The sequence below is a fragment of the Bison bison genome, unplaced genomic scaffold (genome assembly GCF_000754665.1).
Source record: "Bison bison bison isolate TAMUID 2011002044 unplaced genomic scaffold, Bison_UMD1.0 scf7180017864456, whole genome shotgun sequence".
Classification (NCBI taxonomy): Eukaryota; Metazoa; Chordata; class Mammalia; order Artiodactyla; family Bovidae; genus Bison; species Bison bison.
In genome coordinates, this window is record NW_011495018.1 from 23,754,570 (window position 1) to 23,770,474 (window position 15,905).

General features: G+C 41.2%; 1 protein-coding gene across 3 annotated transcripts in view; it reads left to right on the top strand.

Moving 5' to 3' along the window:
- Positions 1-15,905, top strand: part of SORCS1 (sortilin-related VPS10 domain containing receptor 1) — a 577,390-nt gene that overhangs the window by 418,993 nt on the left and 142,492 nt on the right. The gene's annotated exons all lie outside the window — the stretch shown is intronic.

Below are 15,905 nucleotides of genomic sequence, written 5' to 3' on the forward strand. Positions count from 1 at the left end.
CACTTTTCCATGATGCTCATAGTAATAATTTGTTTTCTGGATCTGCCATGAATTATATCTGTGTTAAAGGAAATCACAGTGGCATGAATCTAAGTCATCTGGACCTGAGGACTTTTTGTGTGTGTGTGTCCTTAGTAATCTAGAGTTGTCTTGATGGATAACTCTCATCCCATCAGGGGGGTTTTCTTTGCAGGTGATTAAAAATTCCAAAATCCCTTATTGCTAAAGTAAACATTATTATTGTGTTCAGTTCAGTTCAGTTCAGTCGCTCAGTTGTGTTCAACTCTTTGCAACCCCATGGACTGCAGCACATCAGGCTTCCCTGTTCATCACCAACTCCTGGAGCTTACTCAAATTCATGTCCATAGAGTCAGTGATGCCATCCAACCATCTCATCCTCTATCGTCCCTTTGTTACTGCTGCTCTTTTGATGTGATTTTTTCACCAGTTTCCTTGTTTTATCAGATACCATCCAGGCAATACCTCAGTGGTCTATTGGGAGATTCACAGAATACTTGGAAAAGGCTTGTAGGAGAGAAGCAAGCAGCAGAAGGGAAAAGTCAGTTGGTAGCTCTGAACGCCCCAGCTGAGATTGGCTGAGTGAAGGATTGTGTTTCCTGTGGACATTGTGACTTTAGCACTCGATGTGGAGGCAGTTGAAGATTCACAGTCCAAATACATGTCTGTATGGCTCACAAGTTCACTCTCTTGTGTGGCCTTGAAAGTCTTTATGCCCTTGTTTCTTCACTGTAAATTGAAGAAGTGAATAACAGTGATTCCTACGGTAGCTAATATTTACTGAGCACTTGCCCTGTACTAAGAATTATGCTAAGGGATTTCTATACTTTATCACAACTATCCTCACAACTTGTAGGTGGTTCCTATTTTATGGATGAAGCAATCGAGGCATAGAAAGTTTACGTAATATGGTTAAATGACATGGATTTCCTCCCCTTCTTTGGTCCTGAGGATCTCCAGAAGGGCTGAGCATTTCACAGGGTGCTACTAGGCCCAAGACGGATGCTGCAGGTGAAAGAGTAAAGGGGGCTACAGAGAAGAAGAAAGGACGAGAGAGAAAAGGCGAGTGAAAAGGAGGAGGTCTCCAGTGTAGAGAAGAGGAAGAGAATGGACTCTCCAGTCACCACCGAGCCGGGAGGCTGGTGGAGGTTGTCCAGCACTGAGCAGAGGGCTATAGTCCAATTTTGGAGACCTTCCCTCCTTCACGACTACCCCTCACGGTTCACAGACTTTACCATCACTGACGCTGAGCCTGTCTACATGTCCTGCACGCTTTTGATGCAAAGGCAGATGATACCCATGGTTTACCAGCTCACAGCTGAAAGCAGCTGGTCACCGCACCATCCACACTCTCCAGAAACCACACCTCCTCCGTCACTGTGCCCTCATAGGGAGATAATTTCATCTCCAGAGGTTTCTTTCCCTGTGTAGGGGATGAATATATATCCTTTGGCTGAATCAGTTGGGGGACAGATCAGGGTCCAAGCTGACCATCTCCTTTGTCCTTATAAACTCAGGAAGGGCTGTGATATGCAACGTGCCCAGATTGTACCTGACGCAGAATAACCTCAGCAATTTAGAGCTGCTTCCTCTCCTCTTTTAAAGTGGGCTCTCTCTGGTGGTGACCAGAGCTGGCAATGTTACCTTGGATTCCAAGGTTCAGTTTTCAGTACACAATAGCCAGAGCTGTCTTTTCTGAGGTCAGAAGTTACAATGTCATCTGTCCATTTTCTCAGTCTCATTTCACTCTGGGCCCTCCTCATTCCTAACCTGGGGATCTTTGGGTTTGCTTTTAATTCTTAGACCTGCAAGGTCTGTCTCCCTATAAGGCTCCAATACCTGGTGTTTCCTCTGCTTGGAATTCATTTCTTCCCTCTTCCCTGACCAATTCAGTATAACTCATCATTGGGGATCATCCAGGTATCCAGTTAAACATCCATTTTTTTTAATAACTTTTAATTCTGAAATAATTTTAAACTCACATGAAGTGAGAGTTCATTAGTCATGTCTGACTCTTTGCAACCCCATGGACTGTAGCCCTCCAGGCTCCTCTGTCCATGGAATTCTCCAGGCAAAAATACCGAAGTGGTAATACTGGAGCCTTTCCCTTCTCCAGGGGATCTTCCTGACCCAGGGATTGAACCTAGGCCTCCTGAATTGCAGGCAGATTCTTTACCATCTGAGCCACAAGGGAAGCCCCTTAGACTCACACAGAAGTTGCACACACACACACACACACACACACACACACACACACACACACACACAATAGTAGAGTTCCCTCAAATCCTCCACCCAGCTTCCTCCAATGATAACATCTAATGTAACTACAGAATTATATCAAACCAGAGAAAGCATCCCTGGTTTCTTAAGACTTCTTAAGGAAGTCTTTCTTGAACTTCTAATCTAAATTCGTTTATTTTGTGTTTGGTTTCATCCAACTCCATTATTTATCTTTATGGTGCTCATCTTAGCTTGAAATTACACATTCCATTTACATGATTATTTGATCATAACTTTTCCTCTCCACCTGAATATAAGTAAGTTCTGTGAATGCAGAAGTCAAGTATACCTTTGCTTGATAGTGGGTCTCCAGCACATTCCACAGTGGCTCCATGTAGAGAGAGCTTACTCAATGAACGAATACATAGTTGACCAATTTTCAGTCTACTGGCTACCTAAACTCACTTACAGGTTTTATGAAAAATCTAGAGTGTCTCAAACTTGAACATGCATACAGCCCACCTAGGGATCTTATTAAAATGTGGATTCTGATTCAGTAGGGGCCCAAGAGTCTGCAGGTGAAGCTGCTGCCACTGGTCTGTGGAACACGCTTAAAGTAACAAGGTCTCACAATGAAAAGCTAATGAAAGAGCTTTAGGCTCTGTCTCCCATGACCACAGTCCTTGTTTAGAAAGCTCTGGATGAAATTGGTAGCATCCCAGTTTGCTTCTATTTTCCAGCTTTGGGGGATTCAGCTGCTTTCTGGCTTGTGGCATCTAATGCTCTCATCCCGTATCCTGAAAGCAACAAGACCGTCACTTTCCCTGATCGGCACGTTTTCTCTCACCCAGCAACATTCCTGTGCTCCTTGCAGGCACGGAGGCTGATAATACCAAACTGTCATCTCAGGCTCAGCTTTCACAAGGCATGAAATACATCAGTTCTAATTTTATTTATTTTACTTTTTTTTTTTTTTTTGGCAAAGGCAGCATCTTCAGAAACTATCCAAGAGTGAAAATTCAATATAGGGATTTAATTTGAAACGTTATCCCTATCAAAACAAAACAGGAGAAAAAACACAAAACCTACCATTGAAATAAAGGATATAAGCATAATACCTGACCTGACTCAGTGTAAAAAAGAGATTTTTTTTTTTTGTATCATATTCCCTCTGTCTGTCTGTATCTCTACAAGAGAGTCAGTAACCATGGCTTCAGATCAAAGAAATAGAGAGGAGGAGGAAAGAAAGAGAGAAAATGGAGAGGTCCAAGTAGCAAATTGTTAGCAAATATAACTGAGCGTATATTTATCAGAATCAGGCTCCAGGCTACTTGGTTGCTCCCAGAAATCCAGGATCTATGTTCTCTCTCTCTCCACATTCTGGGATTGGGTTTCCTCTTTTGTTTCTCCATCCTTTCTTACTGTTTAGTATATGAAACCCATCATTTGTATTCTAGGTCATGCATCTGGTAGAGCATATGCCGAAGTAATACAATTTTTAAAAAGTTTGTAGCAAGTTTTTTTTTTATGATTTTAATGGGTTTAGGAATTTTGTCAGCAATTCACTGAGACATGTGACACACAACAAAATCCCTCCTTATTTTGCTCATCACCATGGGGTGGATGACAAATGCTTATCTGAGCTTGCTGTTGGAAGTTTAGTTTTAGTCTCATTTCAGATCTCCCTAGATTACATTTTATAATTAATTTCTGTTTCAATTGAAATCTCCATATTTGAGGGGAGATGAGCTCTGGAAAGCTTTTGCTCTATGAGGGTCTGTGACCGACATAGACATTTCTTGCTGACTGTGCTCTGAAATCTGGATGTTTTGTAGTTTACACCATGACAAGGTATTCTTTCTTGTACTACCTCTCTGCCTTGGGAGGCAAGCTGAAGAGAGCAACCTCAATTACAGTCAATCATGGGTTGTATTATTGGAAAATTCTGAACATATTTATTGTACTTGGCATTTGTTATTGGCCCCTGCATTCAGCTGCAGACAAATTGATATATTGTCATCCTGGAAACTAAGATTTTACTGTTTAAATACTGTGTGTGTGAGGGGGAGAGAGAGAGAATGTGCACACACACATGTATGGTATGTACCTAATACATTAAAACTGCTACCCAGTACATGAAAATTGTAAAAAGGAAACCTACCTTCTATTGATTTACCTAATATAGATTGCGTGTATGTAAATGTAATGTATATAGTGAGAAAATGTTGACCAAACTGTTAGATTGAAATCTTCTTGAAAAGTCACATCTTATTTAATCTTGGTTCTGTGTATAAAGCATAGCTCAGAGCCTGATACATTTAATGTATATCAACTTAATGAATATCTCCTTGTCACTGTATGGGCAGGTCTTCTTAAAGAAGGGGCTGTAACCATAGGGTGTCTAGTCCCATAGGTCTAATGGATGAGATGAGCATGAGGAACTCACAACTCCCTGAAATCCTGTGCCATGTTGTATGTATGTATGATCTGGGGGAAAAGAGCAAAACTTTTATCAGAATTCTTTGCATGATAATTATCCATGGGTCTGTAGTTTTATATTTGTGCTTGTCTATAGACATTATCTTGTAAGAGAAACTGCAATACCAAGTTTGAGCTTTATTGCTTCTCCATTTTATTTCTGAAATGAAAGACCTGGCCAGTGACCTGAATGTCTTCTGTACCCATGATGATCCGTGCCAGCAGGGACAGGGGACGGGGGACAATTACTGGTCTCCCTGTCTATTTACATGAGTCACTAACCTTGTAACAGCTTGCCATAGGACTAATCTCTTTCACTGAGGAAAAACAACCTTGGCCCTTTAACGAACTGTGAAAATGACTGCCCCCAAACTCTGAAATGAAACTCAAACCAGTATCTTATAAGCTGAGATAAAAATCAAAGGAAACTCACAACTTTGTAAAACCACTATCCCACTAATTCTGGCTGTAGGTGAGAACTGGACATCTCATTTCAACTTTTTTGTTTTCCACCCCTCCAATCAAATTTCCATAGTGAACGTCATGCATGTCAGCACCTGGATCAGGAAGCCCTGCTGAGACACTGTGGGAAGGTGACAGAGACCTCAGTTCTCATCAGTCCCCAGTGTATTAGCAATGAAGTGGTTTGAGGTTATACTGTAAGCATCAATCACTTTTATTCCAACAGAAGTAGCAACACTGACAACAACAAGGAGAAGCAATGCTCCACTGTATCAAGTGAAAAGCAGGTCCACTTTCTGACCGTCATCCCCATTCCCTAAAGTTGGTATTTTTTAAAAAATATGTCTTCTAATTGTTGTTGGAAGTTTAGTTTTAGTCTCATTTCGGATCTACCTAGGTTACATTTTCTAATTAATTTCTGTTGTAATTGAAATCTCCATATTTGAGGGGAAATGAGCTCTGGAAAACTTTTGCTCTATGAGAGTCTGTGACCGACATAGATGTTTCTTGCTGACTGTGCTCTGAAATCTGGATTTCATAATTGTTTTGACTTATACATATAAATGTGTATGTATACATACATACATACTCACAAAAATTCATTTTGTAAAACTCTTATGCCAAATTTGGTCTGGGTGAATTCAATAGCAAGTTAAAAATCGTTCCATATACTATATATATACGTTTAGAAGTCCTGAATATTCACTCGAAGGATGGATGCTGAAGCTGAAACTCCAATACTTTGGCCACCTGATGCGAAGAACTGACTCATTTGAAAAGACCCTGATGCTGGGAAAGATTGAGGGCAGGAGGAGAAGCGGACGACAGAGGATGAGATGGTTGGATGGCATCACCGACTCAATGGACATGAGTTTGAGTAAACTCTGGGAGTTGGCGATGGACAGGGAGGCCCGGCGTGCTGCAGTCCATGGGATTGCAAAGAGTCGGACACGACTGAGCAACTGAGCTGAACTGAACTGAACTGACTGAGCCACTTAATGACTAATCACTACATAGGAACTCCATTATACAATCAACTATAATTTTGTTAATCACTATCCCTGATGACTCAGATGGTTAGGAATCCGCCTGCAATGCAGGAGACCTGGATTCTGTCCCTGGGTCAGGAAGATCCCATGCAGAAGGGAATGGTTAGGAATTCCAGTATTCTTGCCTGGATAATTCCAGGGACAGTGGAGCCTGGAAGGCTACACAGTCCATGGGGTCTCAAAGAGTCAGTCATGACTGAGTGACTAACACTTCCCCACATTTCTAATGGACATACAGATGTTTGGCTATTTCAAACAATGTCGATACATACATGTACACACATGTTACTTACTTGGTTGGTAAGCATTCAGACAAGTGTAGGGAGCAAGCACTGCTCAAAGAAAAATTACTGAAGGGAAATTCTTAGGTCTAAGAGTGTATACATTTTTAATTTTCATAGACATTGTCACAATACCCTCCGCAATGGTTGCATCATTGCATACTCTCTGACTATGAGAATGCCTATGTTTACAAGCCCTCAGTAGTCCAGGGTATTATGAAAGATGTTTTAAACTTAGCCCATCTGATGAGCAAAAATGTGGCATATCCTTATTGTTTCTGTTTACACTTATTTAATTAAGAGTGAGGTATTGTATTTACTTATTTGCATTTCCTTTTCAATGACCCTTCCCAAGGTATCAGATCTTTTTAATGTTCTAGAGAAGATCAAAATTTTTGCGTTTTATTCAAATCTAAAAAATATCAAATTTGCTACCAGAGTCCCAACACTAGTACACCAATTGGCATTAATAGACCCCATGTCATAGCCTTCTTTTACCTTTGTCTTAAAAAGTTAACGTATTAATCAGTTTTAGGCTTTAGGGTAGGGCTGGGGAGTAGGTTAGAAGTTTCCTCTAATGGTCAGCTTCATATACTGATGCCTCTCCATCACTGGAGCTGAATCCGGCCTCTATACCCTGACACTGAATTAAATCTTAGAGACAAGAGTTTTGGGCCTAGTAGAAAAGAATAGATAGCTGTGTTGCTTTGCACGCAAAAGGGGCCACAGCAAGCTAATGCCCTCAAAATTGTATGTCCTCACCTGGAGGCGGGTAGTGAAAAGTTTTATAGTAATGCTTCCAAGAGGGTGTGGCCATGATCAGCTCATGGACATTCTTCTGATTGGTTTGGTGGTCAGGTAAGTGGGAATCAGCATCATCAACCATCTGGTTCCAATGGGTCTGGAGTCTGTGTGCTTGTGGGCAGCATACAGTTAGTTTCTCCCACCTGGTGAGGGTTTCAGTATCTGCAAAACAGCCTAAAGATATTGTTTTGTATATCTCTTGAGGAACCTTCCCTCAGGAACCTTCCCTGAGGCTGCGCTATTGTTTCTAAACTGTTTATCTCCAGTCTCAGCATCCCTCTCCCTTCCCTAATTAGCAACAGTTTCAACCTCCTGTTGGAACTCAGCAGAGGTCTTGGAGGCTGAAAGAAGCCTGTTTCCTGTCATCAAGAGATGAGGGACATAGAAGACTTTTGTGCCCAGGAGCCCCACAGGGTCCTTCTTGGTTTCCTCACTTCCCAATATATTTACCAAATGCTTTCTTACCTCTCCTTCCCTATCGTCAAATCAAGCTTCCAGGCTTAGCGAGTCCAATGGTACCTACCACTTTGACCCCATTTTTCGTATTGCAAAAGTCTCTTGATTTCAAAGACTATTGATGTCAACTTGGCCTCTCTGATTTATCAGCCTAAGGACAGCGCTGAAAACCAACCAGAAAAGCATGAAATAAGATAACACGGGCCTCCCCACACAGCGATGAAAAATCTGACAGTGACACTGCAGTAGCAGGCTCAGCTGGGCAGCTTTCAAATTGGGTCCTTTGTGTGACATTGGTCCATTATGTGCCACTTCCCCTGCCTCCTGGGTGCCCACCCATGTGTGAGGAGGTCTGTGCCCTCAACTCCCAGCCTGAGGAGAAGAACACAGAGGTACACGAGAGAAATTCGTCATCTCCAGATGGTGTGTGTGTGTGTGTGTGTGTGTGTGTATGTTTCAATAAAATGTTACTAATGGACACTGAAATGTGAATTTCACATCATTTTCACAGGTTGTGAAATGTTATCCTTCTTAGGATTTTTTCAACCATTTAAAAATGTGAAAGCCATCCTTGGTTCAAGCGTCACATGGAAACAGATGACAAGCTGTATTTGGACGGACCAGAGTTGTGTCAGCCTCTGAACTACATTGTTGCAAACACAGTTAAAGCCCAAAGTGCCTCTTCCCAAAATGCATCCTCTGATAACCCCAACTAACCATCCTCCTTAAATGGGTATCTATCACTCCTATATCCATACTGAAACTCATCCACATTAGTCACTCAGTTGTGTCCGACTCTTTGCGACGCTATGACTGTGGCCCACCAGACTCACATACTATTATCTTATGTGTAATATTGATTTGTATATTTCTCACTTCATAGAAGTGGTATCATGGCTTGTATACCCGTCTACCTTATTGCCCAGTACTTTGATTGGTGCTCTGTCCGTGGTGCTGAATGGAGCTCGAGTGCAATCTTTTTCACTGCTGTATTTCTTTACACTGTGTGATGATTCTGCCTATGTTATTCATTCCTATGATAGTGAATGGGAATTTAGGTTGCTGCCTTTTAATGCCTTTCTTTGCATGTCTCATCTCTTTTCACCTTCATCATGACCTTGTTAGATCTCCAAATCTTAACTCTAGGACAAAGGACTGGATTTCCACTGGGTCTTCAGGCTCCTCCAGGACTCATCAACACCAGTTCCTAAAACATACAACTTCTAAGAGTTTGAGAAATTTCTCGTGTTTCTTGTAAAGGTCTTGCCATTTTTTCATACCACCACTCTTCCTTTGCCCCATATGTTCTTAAGTAGCCAGGATGCCAGGATTGTGCATTATATTCCTTTTTTCTGTTGCTGCTGCACTAGATACTTTTTAGCTACACTACTTACAACAACTGTTGGAAATAGGTCCTTCCTCCTTTCTTTCCCTCGCTCCTTTTTCCTACTTTCATTCTTATTCTCTTTCTTTCCTTTAATTATTCTTCTCATTGTAACTATGAGGAAAATGAGGTTTGCAGTGATTACATATTTTTGATTAATTATTTTTGCCAATGCTGCAGGGCCAACATTTGAAGCCAGGTCTGGTTTATTCCAGACCTGTTTATTATTCATTTGAAAGGCATTGTTGGACATCCGTGGTATGCCAGGTGCCCTTCTAGGCATGAATGAGGGGTGATAAGGGATGTTGCAAATGCCCCACTCTCATTAAGCTTACCTTCCAGTTAGGGGAGACAGGTTATGAGCATATGCATAATGCTAGGTGGTGATAAGTTCTAGGAAGCGAAAAGCAAAGTCTATAAAGAGGGGCTGGTTGGAGAGGGGGAGCTGTCAAAGAAAGAATCTTTGATAAGGTGGCATTTGGTATTTCAGCTAAGTCTTTATGTAAGTAAGGGAGAGAGGTGGGTCTGCCACATGGAAGAGCATTGCAGACAGTGGAACAGCATGTGTGAAGGGTTTGGCCCATGTACATCCAGGAATAGCAGGGAGACGGGGTGGCTGGAATACAGAAAAGCTAAAATGTGCCATATCTTTCTAATTATTCCACTGCAGAAGGCAGGGATTGTACCTACTGATCTTTCAGTTCAGTTCAGTTGATCAGTAGAGTCCAACTCTGTGATCCTATGGACTGCAGAACACCAGGCTTCCCTGTCCATCACCAGTTCCTGGAGCTTGCTCAAACTTATGTCCATCAAATCAGTGATGCTGTCCAACTGTCTCATCCTCTGCCGTCTCCTTCTCCTGCCTTCAGTCTTTCCCAGCATCAGGGTCTTTTTTAATGAGTCAGTTCTTCACATCAAGTAGCCAAAGTTTTAGAACTTAAGCTTCAGCATCAGTCCTTCCAATGACTATTCAGGGCTGTTTTCCTTTAGGATTGATTGGTTTGATCTCCTTGCAGTCCAAGGGACTCTCCAACACCACAGTTCAAAATCATCAGCTCTTTGGCACTCAGCTTTTTTTATGGTCCAACTCTCACATCCATACATGACTATAGAGGAAAACCATAGCTTTAAGTAGATGGACCTTTTCTCGGTAAAGTAATATCTGCTTCTTAAAATACTGTCTAGGCTTGTCATAGCTTTTCTTCCAAGAAGCAAGTGTCTTTTAATTTCATGGCTGCAGTCACCATCTGCAATGATTTTGGAGCCCAAGAAAATAAAATCTGTCACTGTTTCCATTGTTTCCTCATCTATTTGCCATGAAGTGATGGGACTGGATGCCATGGTCTTAGTTTTTTTGAATGTTGAGTTTTAAGCCAGTTTTTTAAACCTCCTCTTTCACTTTCATCAAGAGGCTCTTTAGTTCATCTTTGCTTTCTGCCATAAGGGTGGTGTCACGTGCATATCTGAGGTTATTGATTTTTCTCACGGCATTCTTAATTCCAACTTGTGCTTCATCCAGTCTGGCATTTTGCATGATGCACTCTGCCTACAAGTTAAATCATCAATGTTACAATATACAGCCTTGACATACTCCTTTCTCAATTTGGAACCAGTCCGTTGTTCCATGTCTGGTTCTTTCTGTTGCTTCTTGACCTGCATACAGCTTTCTCATGAGGCAGGTTAAGGTGATCTGGTATTCCCATCTCTTGAAGAATTTTCCACAGTTTGTTGTGATCTACACAGTCAAAGGCTTTAACATAGTCAATTAAACAGAAATAGATGTTTTTCTATTGATCTTTATTGAACATTTATCATGTTCCAAGTATGATATTCAGTATTGAGTATGATGAAAGTGGCAAGTTAGTATAGAAATGGTGGATTGCATATACCCACATGTATCAGAGGCCATTCCTTGAACCTACCCTCTGTCCTGGCTTTCATCATATAACACGTGAACACATGTAATGAATAGTACACACCCATCCCCCAGAAACTCTGGAGAAGCCATGCTGTGCATTTTCTCCCCCATATGCAAAAATGCTTTCATTTCTTTTCATTTCATTTCTTGTAAGTTGAAAATTAATGGGGGATGGGAAAGAGTTTTAAAGTGTTTATGCTTACCAGCTTGGTTTATGCTTTTATTTAAGACTAAAGTTTTGCAATATTAAACTGTTGTCCCTAAGCTTTGAGTTCTTTACCTGTAAAAGCTACCTTACTCTGGATTATTTCCAAACTTAAAAGAGAAAAAGCATGTGATGCACTCAGCACAGTTCCTGACCCAGAGGAGAGGTGGCTCTGGTGGTTTTGGAGGTTAATGCCGCTGTTGCTATCAATGGAGCCATTCTTGGAAGGAGAGATCTGCCTGAGCCCCAGGAAAAGCTCCACAGAAAGTGGCCCAGGAAGTGTTAGGAGAGTATCACAGGAAAGGAAGAGGCAGTTCAAGCCCCAGGAGGGAGCTCTCTGAATGAACACGGAGTGTCAGTCAGCAATGCAAATGCTGTTTAGAAAAGGCAGAAACCCCGGAGACACAGACTTGCCAGCAGCATCACAGAGTTGTGATTGCTTGGGCAAGAGTGAGAAGGAAACAGGTCCCAGTGGGGAAAGGATGGTAAAGACCTTCAGATCTTAAAGTCAATAGTCTGATTTTTACCATCCTCCTTTGATTCTAAAATTCTAAGAACCTTCATCTCATACAGAAAAAGTCTGAAGCCTCATCTGGTAAATGACCTTCTCGGAGTCACACAGCATGTGAAAGAGAGAGAGACAGAGCTCAGACCTAGCCCTTCACTCCAAGGGGAGGGAGATCCTGCACAGCAACATGGCTGCAGGCAGGCCACCCTGCACGCCAGGTGGCAGGATGACTTCTGGGTCATCTCATATCCGAGTTACCTTCCAGTTCTGCCTGACTACCTGCATAGAATACTTATTTAGTTACACTGGGAGAATGCTTCTTCATGGTGTTTTAAAATATTACATAAATAAATTAACCCAAATCAAAACGTGAATATAAAGAAAGCTATTGTCTCAGGTCGGAGAAGGCAATGGCACCCCACTCCAGTACTCTTGCTTGGAAAATCCCATGGACGAAGGATCCTGTTAGGCTGCAATCCATGGGGTCGCTAAGAGTCGGACACGACTGAGCGACCTCACTTTCACTTTTCACTTTCATGCATTGGAGAAGGAAATGGCAACCCACTCCAGTGTTCTTGCCTGGAGAATCCCAGGGACCGGAGAGCCTGGTGGGAGGCCGTCTATGGGGTCACACAGAGTCGGACACGACTGAAGTGACTTAGCATAGCATAGCATTTTCTCAGGTAGAAATGTCTATAGTACTTTACAGTCCATTCCCTTGAGACACAGTGAGCATACTGGTGATGAAAGCTGGGGTTGCGGGACTTTGATCACAACCCCAGCTCCCACTGTGTGAGCACAGTCCAGCCTGACCCTGGACTGAATGCTGTTCCCGACTGTGGTGTAAGCCCTCACAACCACTAGCAAGATGGCTCCTGTGTATACCTATCTTACAGACTTGAGCGGTAAAATGATTTGCTTAGGTTTATCAAGCTAAGCCTGCATTTAAGCCACTATACCTCTGCTTCAAGCCTGGCCTTTAAAAAGCAGCTTCCCTTCTTTAGAGCAGCACAGATCTGGGGGCATGGAAATTGCATTATGCCAAGCAGCAGCTGTTGCAGAGAGTGAGGGTGCTTAGAAAGAGCAGCACAGTGTCCTAATTACCTGCGGCAAGGAAAACATCTGTGTGGGAAAAGTAATGAAATTAATTCTAAAGTCTAGCGGTTGCCTACATTAATTGACGTTAATTAATGCCAAATTACAAGACACCTCCTATGGAATCGCATCATACACTCACCAGAATTGAATATGGAAAGAGTTCATCACATTTAATGCTATTACAGCAAGCCCCAAGGGGAATAAGAGTGATTGGTCCCTCATTATGAAGTGCAGCCAATTTCTTTTTGTTTCCATTAGGAGGGGAACAAGAACAAACCAGGAGCACTTTACCATGGGCAGGCGGTTTGGAATTGATCGGTTCCCCTTCAGCTTGTAGATTTCATTTTGAGCCACTCCGAGCAAGACATGGCTTCAAGACCTCTTCCTGGAGCTTTTCTTAGGTGCTTTGGTTGTACATTTTAAAATTCTCAGCACAAGAACAGCTCATTGAACAGGTCTGCCTCACTGTGTGGCATGAGGAGTGGAGAGGGATGGAACAAGCAAAGGAGTTAGAGACGATTCTCTAATTCTTAAGAGTAGAATCCCACAAGCCCACCATGACCCTTGGGCCACCTTCCCTGGCTAAGAAGTGCTGACCAGAGATTTGCATGTTGGTTGGTTGTCTGCCTCTCTCATATCACTGCCTCTGTACTAGCATTGACGTCTCGTATATATCTATTACTCATTTTCCCCATGCAAACATACATATGTAGATATCTATATATACCACTTGCACAAAATCATGTCCATATGCACATATTTTGGTAACCTACTTTTTAAAAACTTTTATTTTGGAATAATTTTAGATAAACAGAGAAGTTACCAAGATAGTGCAGCTTTACCCAGCACCCCTTAATGCAAACATCTTATACAACCATGATCTATTTTTCAAAGCTAATAAATTAACATTTATACAACATTATTAGTTGATAACTATTTATTATATAAAATGTATTAAGAATTTCTGTAAATCCTCATATAAGGATTCATAACAAGCTATGTACTTTCTACAGTGTATTTAGCTGTGCCTCAACTGTTGGCCATTTTGTTTTCTCTTACCTTTTTATTTATTTTTTTAAATTTAAATTTATTTATTTTAATTAGAGGCTAATTACTTTACAATATTGAATTGGTTTTGCCATACATCAACGTGAATTCGCCACGGGTGTACACGTGTTCTCTTACCTTTTAAAATTATAAACAACACTATGATGAATATCAAAGTAACTAAATCTTTGCATGGTTCATTAATTATTTCTTCAAGTCAAATTCTCAGAAATGAACTCACAGTCAAAAGAGATTTTAATAAATGTTGATCCTTATTGACAAATTACCTCAGGAAAACATAAGCATACAGTTGCTCTTTCTTCTTTCTCCTTTTTTTTTGTATTTAGGTTTGTTCATTGATAATTTGAAGTCAAAACATACTTAACAAAAATTGGCCCCAAACTTGCTGGGGTTTTTCATGCAATGTAGTGGGAATAAACCAGACCTGGAGTCTGGCCAACCCAGTTTGAAAACCTATACTGCCCTTTCTATAATCTCCAGGAGCTTCATTCTCTTTACCTGCAAAATCAGTTGATAAATTATATGCCATAGTATTGTGACGATTAAGTGTACCAAATGAATGTGAACATGCTTTAAAGTACTTGGCACATAAATGCACAGCAAATATTAGTTTCCCTATTCTTTTAATTTCTCCCCAAATCCCTCAGATTCATAATTTCCATATAGTTAAGTTATAAAAATAAAGAGTTTATTTTTATATTTTCCATCTTATGTTTGTTCAGGGACGTTTGAAGAGAAAGTTGAAATCTTAAGAAAGAAATTATTAGACAACACTACAAATAAAACAAGCACAGTGTACTCATCAAGAAATCCTCAGGAGGTAGCAGTCTTACGAATTCTAATTGGAAAGTTGTATTTGTAATTGGAAGCCCGAGACTTTCTCAGTCAGGCCTTTGATTCAGATTGTTTTCATTCATTATCTCATGTAACAAGAAGCATGAGAAAGGGCAGCTCTGGGTTCAGCACAGTCAGATGCTCAGTGATGCCATCAGGGAATGGGCCCTTTCCATCTCTTTGTCATATTCATTGTGGAAGCTCAACTGTAAGACTCCTCCATGCACAGAAAGGCTAGAGCACTTCCAGACATATTGACACAGTGTTGTATGGGGGCGGAAGAAGGTTTTCTGCTGTGCCTCCCTGTAGCCCCTTATAACTTCTTCTTTACTAGAACTGGGTTTAAAAGGCCTCCCCTAAAGCACATGCTAGTAGGTGGAGTAGGAGGACTTGGAGTAAACACAGACCCAAGAGAATTACTCCCTGCATATCAGAGCTTCTGAGTGACGTGGGAGAAAGATGAGCCACCAGATCCACATTGGCTTTTCTGGCAAAGAGGTAGGGAGGAATGAGTATTGGACCGGTCACCAACAGTAATCAATAGTGAAATATAACTGGAATACTCAAATTCAGTTTTTTAAAGGACCTACAATATGCCCCAACACGATCTAATCATTGTGAAAGGTTGCAGAAGAGAAAATAGACACATTATAGTTTTTGTACAACTTCTGAGTTTCAAAACATTTAGCATATATATTATTTCAGTTAATTCTTAGAATCAAATTATGAAATAGTTGACACTGGCATCCTCATTTGAGAAATGACAGTGATGAGACTCAGGGAGGTGAAGCGGTGTTCTTTGAGTGATGCAACTAGGGAGTGACCACGGCAGAACTCACACCCAGGTCTCACAGATGCCCGTCTCCATTTCTAGGATCCTGAGCTGCCTTCTGCAAGGCAGAAGTCAACTGAAAGCTCTGCAAGGGTCTGATGGGGTATGAAATGGTGAGGTGAAGATTTTGTGTCCCATGAAGAGAAGTGATCTGGGAAGAGATGAGTCCCAGAAATTCTCTTCAGAGATGAAGATCATGAATTATGTCCTAAAATGAAACTTTATTAATTAAAGTTAATATAAGTAACAATTAAAATTATATACATTTTATATTATGTATTATATAA